Genomic DNA, 18356 nt, shown 5'->3' with positions numbered 1-18356 from the left:
GGTATATTAAACATAGTGGAAAGCATCTTAAACACCTCCAACCAAAAGGATTGAACTATTTTACATTCCCACCATATGTGCATGTGTATTCCCAATGCTGAACATCCTCAGAAGCATTGGGACGGGTATTGTGGAGAAAACTTGGAGATTCTGGCAGGGACTAGGTACCATCAAGTGAGAACTTTGTAATTTGTTTCAAGAGCAACAATATAAGGTGATGCTGATTTGGTATTCTGCCATATTTGGGACCAGTTTATTTGTTCTGGTTGTAATTCAAGGGCTGTTTCCCATTTTTTGGTATAAGTCAGTGGGGATGAAGAGTTGTGTGAGAGTAGTTGAGTATATATATCTGAGATGAGTCCTCTTCTTTGAGGATCATTGTTGCAAGCTTTTTCAAATTGTGATATTAGGAGACGTCGAGTCTAAAGGTGTATTAGTAGACAGGAAATTTTTGATTTGTAGGTACCTAAACATTTCTGAGGGCGGGATATTACATGTTTCCCAGAGAGTTGGAAAGGGTGTGATAACCCGGGTTTTATAGAAATGATATGCCCTCGTTAATCCTGCTTTTGACCAAGCTAGGAAAGATGTTGGGGAAGACCAGGCCGGGTAGAATGATGGGTTATGTAAGAACGAGAGGAGAGGATTGTGTGAAGATTGGAGGCCAAATCGAGTTTTCAGTCTATCACAGATTGAAAGGCTGTGTTTGATAATTGGATTAGTAAGCTTCCGACGTTGTGATGGAGAAAGCCATAAAAGATTTTCTGTAGAAAGAGGATCACAGTCAACCGATTCCAATGCCACCCATAGTGGAATTTCAGATGTAGCATGGTATTTAGTTAATTGTGACAGTTGTGCTGTATAATAGTATTTGGTACACCCAGACCCCCTCGGATTCTGAGGGAATACAGGGTAGGTTTAGGAAATCGAGGTTTGGAATTGCCCCAAATGTATTGTAAATTTTTCTGTTGTAAGCAGGGCCGTCTTTAAGGCAAGGCAAAAGGGGAAGCTGCCCTGGGCCCTGTCATTGTTGTGGGGCCCAAAGCAGCTGCCTCATACTTGCCAACTATTCCAGTTTTAATTCCCTTGTCCCTTGAAGTTTTAGTCCCATGCTATGTCCTGATATCTCAGTGTGAAGTGCTTCTAGTAATGCTGCCCAGCTCTGCCCTATTGTTGTGTACAGATGACTCACCTGCAGACTCTGTGTTTACATGGAAATAACCATCATTCATATGTAAATAGAAGCACAAATCATATGTAAATAGCTCAGGCCACTGGCATTGATATGTAAATAAAGGTGGCATTCACATGTATATCATGCCCCCCTGCAATGGGGAGAAGATGTAGCTGTAACCTATAGCAAACAGTGAGCAGTATTACTGTACAGTAATCTCTAGCAACCAATCAACAAGCCGAAATTGTGTGCTGTAACCTCTAGCAACTAATCAGTGAGCCTTAATGTGTGCTGTAACCTCTAGCAACAAGTCAGTAAGCGGTAATGATATGCTGTAACCTCTGGCAAACAATCGCTGCCTGATCTGATACAGTAAACTGATTTTAAGTCTAACTGCTATTTATTGTATGTCTCAGAGAAGGTGAAGAGCAAAATTGCATGGGGGAGGGGGGCCCTGAGAAAATTTTTGCCCTGGGTCCAATCAATATTAAAGACGGCCCTGGTTGTAAGATACGAAAGAAATGTGATGGGATAGCAATATGAAGAACCCTAAATAGATATAACATTTTTGGAAGGATCAACATTTTTTCCGCTGCAATCCTACCCATCCATGACAGAGGTAAATTTGACCAGTTGGAGAGGAGTTTAGAGAATTGTGATAGCATTAGCGGGTAGTTTGTAGCATATACATCCATTGGGTTAGAAGAAAAGTTGACTCCCAAGTAGGATATAGAAATTGGTGACCATGCAAATGGTAAGGAATTAATTAATTGGGTGTTAAGATCAGGAGGTAGTGAAATATTTAGGGCTTTTGATTTGTGTTGATTAACTAAGAGGCCTGATATTCATTCAAATTTTGAGAGGATATCAAGAAGGGTTGGTGCTGATATTATAGGGGATGTTAAAAATATTAGGACATCGTCTGCAAACATGCATAATTTATGATGGTAGCCGCCAAGTTCTAGACCTTTAACGTTTGGGTTAGTTCTGATAAGTTGGGCTAGGGGTTCTATTGCTAAAGCAAAAAGAAGAGGGGAAAGGGGGGAACCTTGCTTAGTTCCTCTTTCTATATTAAAAGAATCAGATTTAAATCCTGAGTATGCAATATGTGCTTTAGGATTATGGTATAAGATAGTGATCCATCTGAGGAAGTGCGGTTAAGAATAGAATGTAGATAAGGCCATGATAGGGATTCAAATGCCATTCATATGTCTAATGAAAGGAAACATGTAGGAATACGACGGGAACGTGCTATATGAGCTAGAATCGTGGCTCGGCGTATATTGTCACCTGCTTGTCTTGAGGGAATAAAGCCAGTTTGATCCTTAAAAATCAAAGAACCAATTATAGGATTGAGTCTGGAAGAGAGAATCTTGGCTAAAATTTTGATATCAATGTTAAGGATAAATATTGGTCTGTAATTAGTCCAAGAAGTGTCGTCCGTATTGGGCTTAGGGATCATGGAGATGGAGGCGGTGAGTGATTCCGTACGGAAATAGTGATCATTAAGAAGAAGGTTAAAGGCATTAACCATGAAGGGTGACAATAGTGAAGTAAATCGTTTGTAGTAAGTGGCTGATAAACCATCAACACCAGGGCGTTTGCATAGTTTAAGTGATTTAATGGCATAAAGAGCAGGAAAATTGGGACTTTAAATGAGGTCATGGACAGCGTGTGAGTTTCTAAGTTGAATATTTATTGAAACTATCAAAATGCATAAAACATGCCATTTGCACAACCACATAGTAGAAGAACATTGTAGTAAATGCACTTCCCTAAATGCATACGTCACATAAATATGTGCACCCGCACAGGACATCAAAGGTACATAATTTAAATGTCAACCCGATGCCACATAGTGGTCACAGACAATAAAATAAATACACACAATACTTGCATATATATATACACAACATAACAGCATAATAACAAAAGGTAATATATGTAGAACGAAGAATTGATGGACCATGATTGTAAGAAATTATTCCAAATTCAATGGTGCGATATAACCATATGTCTGCATCATAATTGTCCGATGCGTTTCGTGTAAACCACTCATCAGGGGCAGATGCTGAGGGATATCTATAAAGTATAATAGGATAGTATTAATCTACATATATCCAAATATGAACAAGGGGAGGGGCAGGTAAACCCACCCGCTATACTTACATACAACCAGTACATGGAAACATGAGACCTGTGGAGCTAGGGCCGCAGTGGTAGTCCATGCTGGGAGCTGAGGTAATGGAGGCGTGCCGTGGTGGGGGACATCCACAGGAGCCCCCCCCACACACATAAAGCACAATTTGCCAAATTGCCTGGTAGAGAAGGTACTGTGTCAGAATTGGTTGCCGAGGAGGATCTAAAGTAAAAAGATACATAATCAGTGTATCCCAATATGTTGCTAGGTAGATGAAAAGATATATATATACTAGGCAGCCAGTGGAATGACACAAGGAGAACAGGAGCATGTCACATCTAAGCATAAGGTATATTGAAGAGAAAAATTTAAAAAAGTTGAGGAGAAAAAAACAGTTACCAACCCCAATGATGAAAAAGGAGAGGACTGGCTAGCGTAGTAGTTAGTGTCCCGGTTGTACGGCACGCCAACTGTGTGAGGGAAGAAACCCTAAATACCCGCCCAGCTCACGTGCACACCAAACACCACCAGCATCACGTGAGCACAGCAGGACCAAACGGGGAGGGGCTCCAACCTAGGTGATAGGCACTGCCCATGAAAAAAAAAACCATATACCCTGCCAGCTGGCTAGATGAATGACTCATGCTGTACATCGCAACGCCAAGAAATTACGTCACAAGTGGAGCCGGGTACGTGGCGCAGATGCGCTGTGGGTACCTGCCCATCCCCTCCATCAGGCACACCCCCCCAAACCCACCCACTAGGGCAGGGGACAGGGAGGAGTTGGGGGGACACACAGAGTGCATCGCAGCTCCCGGACATAGGACAGTAGAGCAGACCCAGCAACCACAAAATCCCATATAGCCCCCTGAATGGCGATATGCATCCTGCAATGCTGAGTCACATTCTGGGCACGGAAAACTGTGTCCCAACATGACAGGACCCAGGCATGATATTAATCATGCGGGTCACAGGAACCCACACCTGGCCAGCAGGGGGACACCGCTAACCAAGTCCACAGACCTCCATCCCTATCGTAGAAAAAAGTAAAAAAGTGTTTGGGACTTTGAGTGAGGCACAGGGGATATGTGTCTCCATCCCTAATTCATTGTATAAAGAGCAGGAAAATCGGGACTTTAAATGAGGTCATGGACAGCGTGTGAGTTTCTAAGTTGAATATTTATTGAAACTATCAAAATGCATAAAACATGCAATTTGCACAACCACATAGTGGAAGAACATAGTAAATGCTCTTCCCTAAATGCATACATGACATAAATATTTGCATCCGCACAGGACATCAAAGGTACATAATTTCAATGTCAACCCGATGCCACATAGCCTCATTTAGTCCCGATTTTGTTCTACATATATTACCTTTTTTTATTATGCTGCTATGTTGTGTATATATATTAAATTATTTATTTTATTGTCTGTGACCACTATGTGGCATCGGGTTGACATTTAAATTGTGTACCTTTGATGTCCTGTGCGGGTGCACATATTTATGTGACATATGCATTTAGGGAAGTGCATTTACTGCAATGTTCTTCCACTATGTGGTTGTGCAAATGGCATGTTTTATGCATTTTGATAGTTTCAATAAATATTCAACTTAGAAACTCACACGCTGTCCATAACGTGATTTATTGCGTGATTTATCATAATTTTTGTTTATTTTTGTTTATTATGTGGGGATGGTGAAGCTTGAAAAGTTTCAGAAGCTTTGTAAAATGCTTCCTCTAGGCGTTTATGAAGTTGTTTCTGCTTATGTATATGAGATGCTTGACTAATACAGACCCCTCTAACATAAGGTTTGAGAGCTTCCCACCGAGTTAAAGGATCCGTATCAGAGGCCTTGTTGTGAGTAAGATAGTCTTTTATGGCTTCCTCCAAATTTAATCTAAATGTAGAATTCGCTAAGAGCCTGTCATTTATGCACCATGTTTTATGATTGGGTTTCGGAACCAATGAGGAGAGTTATGACTGGGTTATGGTCTGACCAAGTACAAGGTATAATATTGGAGTTCAGAATGAATGCGGAGGTGCTAACTGGAACAAAAAGATGATCTATACGGGAAAATTGTTTATGAGGATGACAGTAGTGTGTATACTGTCTTCTTACAGGATTATGTTCTCGCCAGGTATCAAGTAGTGAGTGTTGGTTCAGTAATCTCTGATAGGAAAGTTTAGGTGTGGTATGAGGGGTTGGGGATTTGTCAAGGAATGGGTATATTGTTTGATTTGAGTCTCCTCCAATAATAAGAGTACCTTGTTTATGCAAACCAATCCCTGAAAAAAGGTGAGAGAGGAATAGTAGAAGATTTTTATTAGGAGTGTAATAGGAGACTATAGTAACTTCATTATCTAATATCAATCCAGATAAAATTAGGTATCTCCCTTCAGGGTCTTTGAGCTCTTTGGTGAGGATAAATGGTGTTGTGCAGTTGAATGCTATTAGAACTCCCCTTTGTTTAGTATTGGCTGGTGCTGTATAAACTTGTGGGTATTTACGACTGAAATATTTCGGTGTGGACTGTGGGATAAAATGTGTCTCTTGTAGGCACACCACATGTGCCAATTGTTTGGAGAAAAATAGAAAGGCTTTAGTGCACTTTGGAGGAGAGTTGAGACCTTGTACATTAAGCGTTAATATATTCAGGGAAGACATTATTGAAAATGGTTATTTGTCTGGTGCAGAAGTGTTAGGCAATGTAGATTTACTAAATATGGAACATAAATATGAAAGAGAAGTTCAGTAAGGGTTGTGCAGTATTGATATACACTAGTATAAAATGTGTTAAAGAGACACAACAAAAGAGGGAAAAAATGTATACATTTAGAAAAAAGAAAAAAGGGCACTCCGAAGTGGAGCTAATATCTAAGGGGTGGTGGTAAATCACCAACCGATATAAATGTTCAAAAGAGTGTCCAATCAATATTGGGCACTCGAGGAAAAAAAAAGGAGGTGCAGTGAACTGTTTCCGGGACTATGACAGCCGTGTGATATTGTATTAGATATCATTGAACTGATGAGTCAAATGATGTAAGTTAAACTTGAGAAGAAAAAAAAAATTGTTGATATCTATAGGATATTTTAGTTTAAAATAATTCCAAACACAATTCGGCTAAATAAACCTTGCAAATTATGTAAATAAACTATTCAGAAGAGAAAGAGAAAATTTAAAGAGGTCAGCTAATAGACCTATTTAACAGCTAACCTCTAAGGATGTATGCAAACTATATGATTTAAAACATTAGGACGTTTAGGATGCAGCTGCAGGGTATATCCCTTAGGCAACTGGTTAGAGATCAACTAAAGATAGATCCATGAGAGTAGATCTAATGAAAGCAACCTATCCTAGCAATATCATGACAGATATAACAATTAAAAAATAATTTGTATTAGAGAAGTATCCTATTGGTTTAACAGGTAACATTGAATACTACATTGTATTACTACAAAGGTATAACATGTGGTATGGTTGAGAGAGAGTACTGTATCGATAGTAAGAAAAAAGAAGTGAATAAATAGGTATCACCCATTTAGAGTTCAGCTGTCTGTAATATCTTCTTCAGCAGGAGGAGACAAAGTAAATATGGGGGCTGAGTGGAGCCTGAGTTGCTTGAGGGTCCTGAAGATCTTGGAGCTGTGGGGGAGGTAAAGATGACAGTCGACGTTTGGATCCATCTGTAGTTGCAGTTGAAGTGGACAGGCGGAGCTCTTTAATTACATTGATAAGATCTTCAGTTGATTTGCATGTGTATAGAGAACCTTTGTATGAAAAACGAAGAGAAAAAGGAAAGCCCCGGCGATATGATGTGTGGTGGTATTGAAGAACTTGCAGGTGTGGTTTCATTTCCTTACGCTTGAGAAGTGTAATTTGAGACAGATCTTGGAAGATTTGATATCTGTGTCCTTGAAAAATAAAGGTGTCTTTGTTTTTTTGCTGCCTCCATAAGTTGCTCTTTGGTACGAAAATAATGCATTTTCAGTATAACATCTCTAGGTGGTCCATCTGCTTTGCGTGAAGGTAGGGCTCTTTGTATTCTGTCCATTTCTAGACATTCGATCGGTATTGATGGGACAAGTTCTTGGAAGAGTGCTGTTACAGTCGATTGTAAATCTTCAATTTCCTCAGGGATACCACGTATTCGTAGGTTAGATCTTCTAGCTCTGTTCTCAAAGTCTTCAAGGCAGGTTTGGAGATTAGTGTAATCTTTTTTAAGAGACTCCAATTCTTCTGTGTGAACTGAGGTAGGGATATCAAATTCATCCACCCTTTGTTCTAGGAATGAAGTGCGGCTCACTTCATGAATTTCACATGTCAATTTGTCTGTAATGGCATCTGAGGTGTTCTGTAATGCCCTGTGTAAGACCCTTTCAAATTGAGCCAGTAGGTCAGAGCCAATAGTGGAGTTTTGTGGAATAAGAGGGGTCATTCCTGAGGTAAAATCAGGCTCACTGAGCTGTGCTGAGGAGGGAGACCCATAGTGTTTCTGTGAGGAAGGCTGTGAGGCAGGCTGTGAGGAGCTGTAAGAGGATGCTGCCGCCATTCTAACAGTGTTTTTAGCCAGCGAGTCCTGTGACTTTACTTTAGCTTTTCGCCCGCTGCACATAGTTCCAAAATATGCCCACTTACTCTGGGGATAGATTATATACTATCCTGTGTCTTTTCAGTCCGGTTTGACTCCGTGAAAGAGGCTGTCGGGTCCCGGTCGGTATGGAGCTCTAAGCTGACATGTCTAGCTTAGACAGCTCCATGCATGCTCCTCTCCAAAACGAACTTTCTTACATTAGAGCCTATTTCGACAGGAGACAAATAAAATGCCAGCATGTCTTTGGATTGAGGTGAGAAACCCACACAGGGAGAACATATAAACTTCAACACAAGCATTAGTATGTCGGGGAATTGAACCAGAAACCACAGTGCTGCTTGACAGAACTGCTACCCATTTAGCCAGCAGGCAGCCTCACACATATGCTCTGCATCTCTGAGGTGTGAACCAGCCCTAAGTCCATAGCAATGCTCAGTGTCACAAGCAATATACAATATATTGGCCTAAGTATTGGAACGTCTGCCTTTAAACACACGTGAACTTTAATGGCATCCCAGTCTTAGTTCATAGGGTTCAATATTGAGTTGGCCCACCCTTTGCAGCTATAACAACTTTAACTCTTCTGGGAAGGCTGTCCACAAGGTTTAGGAGTGTGTCTATGGGAATGTTTGACCATTCTTCCACTCTAATTTATCCCCAAGGTGTTCTGTTGTGTTGAGGTCAGGACTCTGTCCAAGCCAATCAAGTTCCTCCACCCCAAAATCACTCATCCATGTGTTTATAGACCTTGATTTGTGCACTGGTCCAAATAATTTGGTGGAGGGGGGATTATGATGCGGGGTTGTTTTTCAGGGGTTGGAGTTGGCCCCTTAGTTCCAGTGAAGGGAACTCTTATGGCATCAGCATACCGAGACTTTTTGTAAAATTTCATGCTCCCAACTTTGTGGGAACAGTTTGAGGATAGCCCATTCCTGTTCCAACATGGCTTCACGCCAGTGCACAAAGCAAGGTCCATCTACACATAAATACTGAATTTCTTTGGACATACAGGTGATGGAATTTCATTACTTAACACCCCTTTCACACCAGGGCATTTTGCAGGCGCTATAGCGTTAGAAATAGCGCCTGCAATCCGCCCTAAAGAAGCTGCACCATTGTGTGTAGTGTGAAAGCCCAGAGGGCTTTCACACTACAGCGGTGCGCTGGCAGGACGTCAGAAAAAAGTCCTGCCAGCAGCTTCTTTGGAGCAGTGAAGGAGCAGTGTGTTTACCGCTCCTCCACCGCTGCTCCCCATTGATATCAATGGGGCAGCGCTGTAATGCCGCCGGCAAAACGCCGCTATTGTGGTGTATTGCCGGCGGTTTTAACCCTTTCGTGGCCGCTAGCGGGGGGTAAAAGCGCCCCGCTAGCGGCCGAAATGCGCCGCAAATCCGGCGGTAAAACGCCAACGCAAAGGGCGGTGTGGTGTGAAAGGGGTCTAAGAGTTATTCTTCTTGATTTATTCTGTGATATTTGGTGTTTTTTTTTTGGGTGAGAGTAGAATATTACCCTCACATTTTTGTGAATTTCATTTTGATTTCTGATGTTGGTACGCATATCACATTTTTTGGGCTCAAATTATGATTATTTAGAAATAATAAAAAGCAAAAAAAAAAACTGTGATTCATTTTAAATTTGCATCAGCAATGGTATTGTTTGTAAAGACACCTGAGTCAGTTTGGGTAAAGATTGTTGTGAGATGGAGAGTAATAAGTGAAAGTGACAGAGAAAAAAATATTTTACCAAAACATCAAAACATTCCACATTCTAGCATTCTTACAGAGGAGTTTCCATAAAAAAAAAAAAAAAAATTAAAAGTCAGCAGCTACAAATACTGCAGCTGCTGACTTTTAATAATCGGACACTTACCTGTTCCAGGGTCCAGCGATGCAGGGGATAGAAGCCCCGCTTGTCCCCCCCTCTGCTCAGCGGCGCCAGCATTGCAACTGTAGGCACCCGTCTGTGAAGCACCCACTGCGCATACGCGAGCGCTGCTGTGTGCTGTGATTGGCCGCACAGTCATCTGGGACCTGTCACGTGTCCCAGATGACTGACAGGAGGGAGGGGGCAGAGCTGAGCCCTTCCTGCGTTGAGGGTAAGTGATGTCACCAGCCCAGGCACTGAAGGAGGCAGACTACGAGTGACCCCCTAGCAACCGGCATTTAGAGGTGAGTTAAAAATTATTTTTCCAATTTTTTTTTTTGTTAGGAATTTTAATGATTTTTTTTTTCTGTGCAACACCACTTTAAAAACAAAATATTTTATGTAGTAGCAACAACTTTTCTAAAAGTTACAATTGTTCCATTCAATGATTAAAACATGCATTGGACTATAATAGAGCAGATTTTCACTTCCAAAAAATGCTCTCTAATTATCTCTCATTCTGGTATTTACTATAGCGCCGTGTAAAAAAACACTGGAGCTAAAATGAGAGCTATTTGCAGGTCTGAGCATACTCAGTTGTGTTGGCACCTAGTTGTCCAAAACGGGGAATTTTTCACTTCTCAGGCTTTTAAAGATATTTCAGTGTAGAAATCACTTTTTCACACAGTTTAAAAGCAGATTATCTTTAAATAATATACCACATATTTCAGTACCATTTAGGCAATTACATAATGTTCTAAACATTATTTCCATGTGCAATTCTCCAGGTTTTAGCAGAGTAAGGGTTTGGGCGCTATTTGGTCTTAGGGAACTATAGTAAATTTGATTTTGGGAGTATTTTCTCACCAGCACTATAGTGAATACAGTTTTAGCGCTAATTAGCGCCGTGGCACCATAGTAAATGACCCCCTATATGTTTATATGTGTATGCACCTTGTAATGGTATTAGGTATCTAGTTTTAAGGGTTTGGAATGGAAGGAGTTGGTCATTATGTATTGGTCCTTTTAGACCCCTTTCACACCACACCGCCCATTGCGTCGGCGGTAAAATGCCGCTATTTTTAGCGGCGTTTTACCGCCAGATTTGCGGTGCATTTCGGCCGCTAGCGGGGCGCTTTTACCCCCGCTAGCGGCCGCCAAAGGGTTAAAGCCGCCGGCAATACGCCGCAATAGCGGCGTTCTGCCGGCGGTATTACAGCGCTGCCCCATTGATTTCAATGGGGAGCAGCGGTGGAGGAGCGGTAAACACACCGCTCCTTCACCGCTCCAAAGAAGCTGCTGGCAGGACTTTTTTCTGACGTCCTGCCAGCGCACCGTTGTAGTGTGAAAGCCCTCGGGGCTTTCACACTACACACAATGGTGCAGCTTCTTTAGGGCGGATTGCAGGCGCTATTTCTAACGCTGTAGCGCCTGCAAAACGCCCTGGTGTGAGCGAGGTGTTAGTGGGAGGATTTTAATGTTTAACCAGTGCTTAAGAGACATATCAGGGAGTAAGAAGTTGAATACCTCCACAGGGGGATGTATTGATTGGGTGTGTTCTGTTAGGGATGTGTTTTGGCCGCTATCGTTCGGTGATCTGTTTTTTTTTTCTTTTTTTTGTGAGTTTTATGAGCTTAAATAGCCTTCAGGTACAAATGACTGTTCGATAAATTGCCATTGTTTGTGAACAGAGGAGTAAACCAATGTCTGATTTGATCCAGTATTACAGCCATGTAGTAATCTTTTATGTCTGGGAAGCTCATACCTCCTGCAATTTTGTGTTTTACAATAGTGGCATAAGAACAATGAGGTTTCTTACCTTGCCATATAGACATGCTCAGTAATCTTTTAATAGCTTGCAAAGGGCACCATCTTTTTATATACAGGATGTAGATATACAAATTTATATCTCTACTAATCTAAGGGCAGGGTTTCTTCCCACAAACTTAGCTTTTCGTGAAAAAAGTCTACATTGTCTTTTATAGTATTGGCAGATGACACTTGGTTGCAGAAAGTAGACTATAGAACATGCCGTAAAGAGCTGACATTGATGTATTGAAAGCTTACCTGCAATTTGTGGTGTCACTGGGTACTGTATAGCCTTACTGTATCCTCCCTGTAACACACAGGACCCTATTAACCTCCCTGGCGGTATGATTCATTCTGGTTTTAGGTGCTGAAAGTGGTACAATTATTTTGCCTGGAAATTTGGCGTTTTATATTGTAGTCCTGTAATTCTTAGGAATAACTCTCTTAAATCTGTATAAACCAGAGTCTAGCAGACATCCCGGATATGATAAAGTTTATAATATAATAAATAATAATACAAATTATTCAATAATGTAATCAAATCCAAAAACACTGAAATTTGCTCATTTGCAGAATTGTCGCTGTCATTAGATTTAGTGTTTGATGGCGAATTTCCCCACAAATCACTGTCACTCAATTCTGCAAGTGATTCTAATTTATTATCACTGTTTTCTAGTTGGTCTAAAATCACTTTTGACATAAAGGGACAGTTTTTGGTTGCTATGGACAATCTCCAAATTCCAGGCAGAAAAAACAGTATTTATAATATAAAAGTGCATGCAGGCACTGGAGAGACCACTAGGGACAAAGGGGTGTGTATTTTTTTTATACAGTACTGTAATCTGTAAGATTACAGTACTGTGTGTGTTTTGTGTATTTTAACTTTTTGGAATTTGGCGCCGATCTCCGCTCCCGTGCGTGGTAACGTCGCAGGGAACGGAGCTCGGCGGCACTCGGGCACTATGTGAATTGAACGGAGGACAGCTCGATCACACAGTGCGGAGGACATCGCTGGATCCAGGGGACAAGGTAAGTAACCTCTCCCTGTATCCAGCAATGCGACCCCGAGTCTGGCTCGGGGTTACCGCTTATGATAGTAAAATCCTAACCCGAGCCAGACTCAGGATCACCGCCAGGGAGGTTAAGAGGAGTGACGTTGGACATACCCTCCAAATGATAGGCTGAAATCTTGGGAGGAGGGGGCTCGTTTGTCCTCATAGACGATAGTGTGTGGTGGTGTGGCACCGTTGCTGAGAATGTCTATGACAAAACGTGTACAACGGAGCCACACACTCTACGTCACTTCCGGTCTGTTGAGTTTGTGGAGTGCAGCTGGAACGCACGCCGCTCACCCGTGATCTCTCTGACAGAGCCGGGAACATTTTATATAGTGCTACAGCAGGAAATTCTTCTAGCTGAACTCTTATTTTTACTTTTATCTTTTGATTTTTTGTCTTTTAATTATAGAAATAAGGACTACTATTTTCAAAGCTGTTTCAAAGTTGTCTGTCAAAATGTGGTATTAACCATCTGGCTCCTATAGGAGAGGTCTACTCCACTTTGACCATATATAGTGGTCCTTTTTCGGTCTGCCCAGCAGGTTTGTTACTGTAAGGTAGCCTGTGGGGCATATGTAATTTTTTGTAATTTTTTGTGTTTCATTAAGTTTTTTAATTTATAATTTTTCTGCTGTATTGCTATCTTTTTAATAAAATATTGTCTTAACCTAAGGACTAACCCCCCCGGCGGTCGTTTTGCAGCGAATTTCGGCTGTTCGCGGTCCGCCCGTTCGGCGGACTATTGATGCCGCTCGCCCGGCGGACTTCCGTGTTTACTGTGTAAAAGAACTTTGACCTATGACGACACATCCATCATGGGGTACAGGACAGCCAATTGAGACATTACAGCACATGGACACTTGGACATTCCCCCTAACTTATAAATAGACCCGATCCGGCGGCCATTTTACATTCTTTCTTCTGTCACTATAGGGAGAGGTTGCTGTGTGGAGCAGGGAGAGATTGCAGTGACCCAAATCGCTAGCTATTTGGTACACAAAAGTTCTTTTCAGGACTGGTATAGGTGTTAGGTGTAGTTCAGGATATAGGTTTGAGGCACTGCTGTGCTAGTGATTGTTGCAGCAGCCTGAGTGTCTTTTGTCAGTGTAGAGAAAGGGACAGGACGCTGTGTGCTGCAGGGACAGTCAGTTTAATCATTAGCTGTTACTATTAGGTCCACAAAAGTGCTATTCAAGTTATTGTTCCAGCAGCCTCTGTTTTGCCAGTTTACATAGGGACAGGCAGGAAGCTGTGTGTGAGGCAGTGAGGGACAGTCAGTTTAATCAGTAGCTGTTACTATTAGGTCCACAAAGGTTCTTTTCAGGACTGGTATGGTAATAGGCTTGTACACGTATAATATTCTTTCTTCCAAATATAGAAAGAATATTATACTTGACTGCTGCCCTTCTGCTGCAGTCTGCTAATCATTCACAACCTACTTGTTCCACAAAGCTCCTTATAAGAACTGGTAATAACCTGGTGTAGGGTGCTATAGTACATAGGGTTGAGTGAGGTACAGTCTGCCATTCTATAAGGACTGGTATAGGTCCACAATACATAGGGTTGAGGTGCACTACTGCTGACCGCTGCCCTATACTGCAGCAGTCCTTCATTGGTATAGGGGCTGACGTACAGTCTGCTAATCACTCACACACAACCTACTTGTTCCACAAAGGTCCTTATAAGGACTGGTAAGGTATAGGGTACTACAGTACATAGGGTTGAGTGAGGTACAGTCTGCTATTCTATAAGGACTGGTATAGGTCCACAATACATAGGGTTGAGGTGCACTACTGCTGACCGCTGCCCTATACTGCAGCAGTCCTTCATCGGTATAGGGACTGACGTACAGTCTGCTAATCACTTACACACAACCTACTTGTTCCACAAAGGTCCTTATAAGGACTGGTAAGGTATAGGGTGCTACAGTACATAGGGTTGAGTGAGGTACAGTCTGCTATTCTATAAGGACTGGTATAGGTCCACAATACATAGGGTTGAGGTGCACTACTGCTGACCGCTGCCCTATACTGCAGCAGTCCTTCATCGGTATAGGGACTGAGAGTTTTGTCACAGGGTCATTTAAAAAATGACAGGCAGAGGAAGCGGCAGGCCCTTCCGCAGGGGTGGTAGGAGTAGGGCAGGAGCAACAGGCTTGAGCCAAAGTGGGAAGTTGCAGAAGGTGCGTTCAATTACTTTAAAGGACGCACCAGACTTGGTTGAGTGGCTCACTCAGCCTTACTCTTCTGCACCCTCCTCATCCTCTCGATCTGCACCCTCTTCTTCACTCTCTGCTATGTGCACCCCCAAAGACACTACCACCAACAACACCACCACCACCACCGCCACATACCTTCCGCTTGAGTCACAGGAATTATTTTCCGATCCATATCAAGACATTTCTGATGCGCAGCCACTCTTGGCATTGGATCAGAAAGAGGAGGTAGCAACAACCGCTACTCAGCAGTCTGACGACAGTACCCAGATCAGCCCAAGGAGGAGGTTGGTCCCCGGTGTTGCTGCCTACTCCGAGATCTCTACTTATAGCGGTGGAGAAGGTGACGTCGACGATGACGTGTCTAGTGATGTCACGTGGGTGCCCACAAGAGAGGAAGAGGAGGGGAGTTCAGAGGGAGATATGGACCAGCAGATAGGGAGGAGAAGCAGGAATAACTTACATTGCACAGGAGGGACAAAGCAGACTGCAAATGTATCAGGAGTGAGTCATCGACCATGTAAAGTCACATCTGGCGCTCCCAGGACACCGGCACATGGCTCCGCAGTGTAGGCTTTTTTTAACGTGTCCGCTGCTGACAATAGCGTTGCCATCTGCAATCTTTTCAGTCAACGCATTAGTCGCGGTAAGCCCAACACTCACCTAGGGACGACTGCCTTAAGAAGGCACATGAGCAGCCATCACCGAGCCGAGTGGGAGCAATGGAACACACAAAGCCACACTCCAGGCTCTCACCGTCCAGCCTTGTCTTCTACTTCTCCTTCTCCTCTCTCCTCACAATTGTCCTCCACACCACCTTCCATCACGCCAAGCTCACGTTTTTCTGCAAAAAGGCAGGCTTCCGTGGGCCTAATGTTCGAGCGTAAAAAAATGATGACGACGGATAACCCTCTTGCCCAACAGTTGACGGCTGGTTTGTCAGAACTGATAGCCCGCCAACTACTGCCATAGAAACTGGTGGACTCGGAGGCCTTTCGCAAATTTGTGGCCATTGGAACACCACAATGGAAGGTCCCAGGAAGGAAGTATTTCTCAGAGAAGGGCATCCCAGAGCTATATGGCCATGTTCAGCGGCAAGTGAATGTATCTCTGGCACACAGTGTCGGTGCCAAGATACATCTGACCACAGACACGTGGTCTAGCAAACACGGGCAGGGAAGGTATATCAGTTTTACTGCCCACTGGGTGAACCTTCTGACGGCCGTCATGCATGTAACCCGTGGCACCCGTGTAGATTTGGTTTTACCGCCACGGATTGCATGCAGGCCTGACTCTTCTTCTCCTCCTCCTCCTACTCCATCCTCCTCCCTCTCCTCCTCGGCTGACTCCTCCTTTTCCGCTGCTAGTGTCTCTTCCGCTGCGCCGCCCAAGCTCCCCAGAACCTATTCGACATGCCAGGTGAGACGTTGCCATGCCGTGCTGCGTCTGTTGTGCCTGGAAGCCAAGAGCCACACTGGCCCGGCACTCCTTTCAGCTTTGCGTTCACAGGCAGATCAGTGGCTAACACCGCTCAATTTGACAGTTGGTAAAGTGGTGTGTGACAATGGTGCCAATCTGCTTAGCGCATTGAAACAGGGCAAAATAACGCACGTGTCATGCATGGCACACGTCTTAAACTTGGTCGTGTAGCGATTCCTTGTCAAATACCCTGGGGTCCAGGACATCTTGCGGCAGGCAAGGAAAATCTCGGCCCATTTCAGAAGATCTTACACGGCCATGGCTCGCCTTGCTGACATTCAGCGGCGACACAATCTGCCGGTCAGACGTCTTATTTGCGATTGCCCGACGTGACGGAACTCAACCTTCTATATGCTTGATAGGCTGCTCCAGCAGAAACGTGTAGTTAACGTCTACCTGTATGAACTCTGCGGCAGAACAGGTTCTGGGGAGCTGGGGTTTTTTTCACCGCGCCAGTGGCTGCTCATGCGTGGCGCATGCAGACTTCTGCGCCCATTTGAGGAGATCACGAAACTGGTCAGTCGCAGCCGTGGTGCCATCAGTGACATGGTACCTTATGCCTTCTTTATGGAGCGTGCATTGCGTCGTGTCATTGATCAAGCTGTGGAGGAGCAGGAGCGGGAAGATGAGGAAGTCGCAATGCTGGATGAATTCCCGGGGGGCTACTCTATCTCAGACAAGTCAACAACAGGAGTCTGAAGAGGAGTCAGAGGAGGATGGTGCCGGGGCGGATGAGGAGGAGCAAGAAGAGCATGCTTTAAACCTTTCTGGGATCCCTGTTGTGCGTGGATGGGGAGAGGAGAATTAAGAGGACGACATTATCCTGGATGATGAGCAGGAGCCAGGCCACCACACCGCTTCCACTTTAGTGCAAATGGGGGCCTTCATGCTCCAGTGTTTTAATAGGGACCCCTGTATAAAAAGCATAAGGGTCAAGGATCAGTACTGGGTGGCAACGTACTTTGACCCCCGGTACAAACACAAAATGGCGGAAATGTTACCGCCGTCACAGAGGGCTGGCAGAATGGAGCACTTCCAGGCCTTGCTTCGAGAAATGCTGCATTCTGCCTTTGCGTGTGCTGGCAGAGGAGCAATTCCCACTCCCAGAGAAGGAGTTGCGGGTACCAATCCAACAGCGCCTGCAAGAAGATGCCGGTTTGAAGATGTGTTGGTGACTTCGGATATGAGGTCATTCTTTCAGCCGACCCATCGACAGGTGTCATCCGGATCCAGCATCAGGGAACGCCTAGACCGCCAGGTGTCCGACTGCATCGGGTTAACGGCCGATGTGGATGCTCTGAGGAGTGATGAACCCCTGGACTACTGGGTGGGCAGGCTTGACATCTGGCCAGAGCTTGCCCAATTTGCAATCGAACTGTTGGCTTGCCCCTCATCCAGTGTCCTGTCCAAAAGAACGTTCAGCGCATCAGGGGGGATCGTGACCGATAAGCGTACTCGCCTAGCTCACGACAGTGTTAACTACCTCACATTTCTAAAAATGAATGAGGCATGGATCTCAGAGGAATTCAACACATGTGACCAGTAGACCATGTATATGTCTATAAACAATTTTTTTAATCGAGCACAGAGACCTTCTTTCTTCATTTGGCTCACTTCCTTATCTAAAAAAAGCACACCATACTATATGCCCGTACCCTCCTCTTTGAAGAGGTTGAGCGGTGTCATATTTCTACTGGGGCTGCTTATTATGAGGGGCTCCCACCATCCCTGTGCTGTGCTGACTTCCTCCTGGGGCTGTACCTCTGCTGTGCATATTATGAGGGGCTCCCACCATCCCTGTGCTGTGCTGACTTCCTCCTGGGGCTGTACCTCTGCTGTGCATATTTTGAGGTGCTCCCACCATCCCTGTGCTATGCTCATTATGAGGGCTCCCACCATCCCTGTGCTGTGCTGACTTCCTCCTGGGGCTGCTTATTATGAGGGGCTCCCACCATCCCTGTGCTATGCTGACATCCTTCTGGGGCTGCTTATCATGAGGGGCTCCCACCATCTCTGTGC

The sequence above is a fragment of the Lithobates pipiens genome, unplaced genomic scaffold (assembly GCF_037356315.1).
Source record: "Lithobates pipiens isolate NorthernLeopardFrog02 unplaced genomic scaffold, aLitPip1_a1.2 Scaffold_3, whole genome shotgun sequence".
NCBI lineage: Eukaryota > Metazoa > Chordata > Amphibia > Anura > Ranidae > Lithobates > Lithobates pipiens.
This window is presented reverse-complemented; position numbering follows the sequence as displayed.